The 4,166-nt window shown below is 39.8% G+C and overlaps 1 long non-coding RNA gene across 1 annotated transcript; it reads left to right on the top strand.

Moving 5' to 3' along the window:
* Window positions 1-651: 651 nt before the first annotated feature.
* LOC135050545 (uncharacterized) lies at window positions 652-1,254 on the top strand. The gene is made up of 3 exons (XR_010241654.1): window positions 652-666; window positions 762-867; window positions 1,050-1,254. It is a non-coding gene; the product is annotated as an uncharacterized LOC135050545 (long non-coding RNA).
* The last annotated feature ends 2,912 nt before the right edge of the window (window positions 1,255-4,166 follow it).

Here is a 4,166-nt window from a genome sequence, read left to right as displayed (position 1 = left end):
TTTAAGACAAATTTGCTGTTCTTGCAATACTTTGTAAAAAAATGTTAATAAAAAATCTTTGGAAATCTGTATATATATGTAGCAGTGTGCTGACGCCACTCCTTCAGATGATATCAATAAAACTTTTGCCCGAGATATACATTTTAAATATAGCTCACATCCAAATGGCACTCAGTTACAAAATAACCAGAGATGTCTTTTAATGCTTCAACGTTTCAGAGATCTTTACTCTCCTTCATCAAGGGAATAATGTCAATAATGTGGATGTGAGCTCTCTCTCTCTCTCCCTCTCTCTCTCTCTCTCTCTCTCTCTCTCTCTCTATATATATATATATATACTGCATATATATATATATATATATATATATATATATATATATATAAAATATATATATAGTTGCACAGCAGTAGGTGGCACTCACAGGACTGATTCAGTCAGTAAATAGAAAAGGAAATACGGAAACTTTCCCTTAGATCAAAAGTTTCCGTATCTCCTTTTCTATTTACTGACTGAATCAGTCCTGTGAGTGCCGCTTGCTGCTAAGGAACTATTGTTGGTCCTTACAGGGACCTGAGGAGGGCACCCGGGCACGTCACTGTGGGAGGTCAAGTGCCAGTTCTTGCTACAGAGACATATATATATATATATATATGATGATATATGAGGTATGTGCCGTTCCCTTGGATTAATCCCAATCTCTGCCTAATTGAACAAAAAGTGTCCTTTAATTAATAAAGGTTATTAAATGTTTTTTAATTAGGTATGGTCCCCGCTGTATCAATCAAGTCCCATTGAAATATTAAAACGTTGTTCATACATCTTTGAATGACCTTTTATGTGCTGACAATATGTTCTGAAATGAAGAGGTATGTTTTTTACAACCTGTGCTTTTTGGTTCTCTTTTTTCCTCTTTCTTCATGTTATTTATTCTGTTTTCCTCCTCATGTTGCTATGTCATGTTCTTCTGATACCAATATGTCATGTTATATGTGAGTGTAAGATGCTTATTGCTATGTATTTGTTTTGACTTATTATTCTACAATTGTAGATTTTACCCCTGATGAAGTCTTTGAACAAGACGAAACGCGTTGGGTTATTTATCTATCTATTATCTGATGTTACCTCCGAATCTACAATAAGGAGAAGGAGGAAATCGTAGTGATATATCTACGCTTTTTCCTCATCACTACAAACTGATTGTTCAAATTGTGCGACAAATGTAAATGTATCAACTCTGTATACTTATGAACATTTGTGTCGGGTTTATATGTTGTTTTAATAAATTTTTATGTTAGTATTTGTTATCTGATGTAATTTATCCGGAGAGTACTGTAAGGGTCCGTTTTTAGGTAGGGCGTTGATATAACTCCCTTGGCGCCATCTCCTCTATTTCGTTTCATATATATATATATATATAAACAACAGGCAGGTCCGGCTCTCCCATTAATCAATGCAATAGCGCTGGGTGCCTCCACAATAATGAGATATAGGCAACGACAGGTGCGGCACTCCAAGCGGCGAGGACAAAATTACTCTTAAGTCCAAGTTATCGACAACGTTTCAATGCTGTTTACTTGTGCATTTTCATCAGATCAAATGATAACAGACAAATGTGCTTACCTAAATAGTGCATGCAGACGCCATCACCGCGCTTCCAGAACACAGGCACCCGCCAGGTCCGTCGGCGCTCTCACATGACGTCATCACCCATGGCTGGTAACTATGGTGGCAATAGTAAACAAAGTAACATACACAGAATAATGCTGTGAGCATACAGGCAATGCAGTGATATAAGGCCTTACTAGATCTAAAACATGCGTTAAGTCCTGACTACAGATCATCATATATCACCGATCAACAGTACTGTGTGCACACAAAGCATAACCGGCCTCAACCATTTAAAGACATATTACCACCATATGGGCCACACAGAGATAACCTTACAGAAATGCATTAAGCCCTAACTGCTCATTGAGGCCTCTGGGGTGGAGTGTCCCCAGGCGATTAATCCACCTGGTTTCAAGTTGGAGTAATTTGAGACCCCTATCACCACCCCGGGTAAGAGGGGGAACATGGTCTATCACCCGGTAGCGTGATGCCACTAACGGATGACGCGCTAAAGAAAAATGTTGAGCGACCGGCTGGTCGCTTAATCCTTTGGCAATTGCCGCTTTGATAGCCGACCGGTGGGCTGCCATACGTTCTTTAAACATTCTTTCAGTTTTGCCTACGTATGACAACCCACACGGACACAGCAACTGATAAACGACAAACTTAGATGAACACGTCAAGGTGTAATTGATGGTCAAAGGTCGACCCGTAAAGGGGATGTTGGAAGATTTTTCCACTGATCATAAATTGACATGTGGTACACATGCATCTAATGCACCCTCTTGCGTTGGCATGTAACAATCCCTGAGGGTTGGGGGAAATGTCTGCTTTAACCAGCATGTCTCTAATGTTATGCCGTCTGGTGTAACACGACATTAGCTTGGTATGACCAAGATTTAACTCCTGGTCAGACTAAACTATATGCCATAATTTCTTAGATATATGGTTAATACCACTGCTAGCAGGAATAAATTGACCTACCCATGGGAGAATCACATTCTTATCTGGTGCTTTAATTTTGACCTGTAACAATTGAGACCGGTCTATAGATAGAGCTTTAAGTTTAGCTTGTTGGAGTAGTGTTGCTGGATATCCTCTAGCTAGAAATTTCTTAATCATACTGTTCATTTGAGTCTCAGCTAACACAGGATCAGACGTGATCCGGTGGACCCTAAGTAGCTGGGAATAGGGCAAACCACGTTTGAGCGGAGAGGGGTGGAAACTGGAAAAATGCAGGAGATTATTCCTGTTGGTAGGTTTACTATAGATGGATGTATGAATATATCCATCAATAATCGAGATCTTAACATCCAAATAATCCACTGATTTTGTACTCATATTATATGTGAATTTAACTGGGTGATTACAGCTATTCTGTGTCTCAATGATCTCAACTAGACGTTCCTGAGTGCCCTTCCATAGGATTAATAAGTCATCGATGTAGCGATAGTACATGATGATGTCTGATGCTACCTCTGGTCTGTCAAAAAATATCTCCTGTTCGACCTTGAACATGTAAATAATATTGGAATACGATGGGGCCACAGGGGACCCCATCGCACACCCAGTTTGTTGCAAATAGATCTTACCATCGAACAGAAAAAAGTTCTTGGTAAGAGTCATATATAGAAGATCCAGACAGAATTGTAACTCTTTAAATTTAGGATGACCATCCAAAAATTCTCGAGCCGCCTCTACACCCTTATCATGAGGGATTATGGTGTACAAACTCTGCACATCAATGCTACAGAGAATCACATCATGGTCAAATCGACTCAACATTTGCAGCTTACGTAACAGAGTAATGGTGTCTAAAAGATATCGAGGGTGTGACTGAATACACGGCTGAAACAAAGCATCAAGGTATAGAGCTACCGGTTGGAACAGGGATTTGTTGGCCGATATAATGGGCCACCCAAGGGGTTTAACCAAACTCTTATGTATTTTCGGAGTAGTGTAGAGAAGTGGTATAACTGGGAATTTAGGCAACAATGCTTTACAGAGGGAACGTGAAATAATCCCTGTTCCAATCGCCTGCTCCAATTTACTGGACAACTCAATCAAAAAACCAGAGTTCGGATCCACAGACAACAAGCTGTACGTTGAAGAGTCACTAAGTTGTGATACAATTTCAGCTCTATAGTCAGCTACATCCTGCAGCACCAACCTTTGTCAGCAGGTCTGAATATAATATCCGAACAAGCTGACAGACGATCTAAAGCAAGTCTTTCAACTGTTGTTACATTACTCCTATTATCTGGTACGTAGGAAATATATTGATCGGTCTCAAGGTCTAAAAGTCGTATAAAAGTTCGTACTGATGCGTTGTGTGTCTGCGGCTCAAACGTTGACTTAGGCAGTATTTTTTTAAGCTTAACCGGCAGTTCAGAGCTATCTTCCACAGACACAGAACTTTTAGCAAAGTGTTCTTTTAACTTTAACTGGCGGTGTAGCCGATATTTGTCGACTTTCCACTGTAAAGGGTCCTGTCGTCAAGATGGTATGAATGACAAACCTCTCGATAGTACCGATTTTTCAACGTCACTGAGCACAT

The sequence above is a fragment of the Pseudophryne corroboree genome, chromosome 2, assembly GCF_028390025.1.
Source record: "Pseudophryne corroboree isolate aPseCor3 chromosome 2, aPseCor3.hap2, whole genome shotgun sequence".
Taxonomy (NCBI): domain Eukaryota; kingdom Metazoa; phylum Chordata; class Amphibia; order Anura; family Myobatrachidae; genus Pseudophryne; species Pseudophryne corroboree.
The sequence above is the reverse complement of the archived record's forward strand: the minus strand, read 5'-3'. Positions and strand labels throughout refer to the sequence as shown.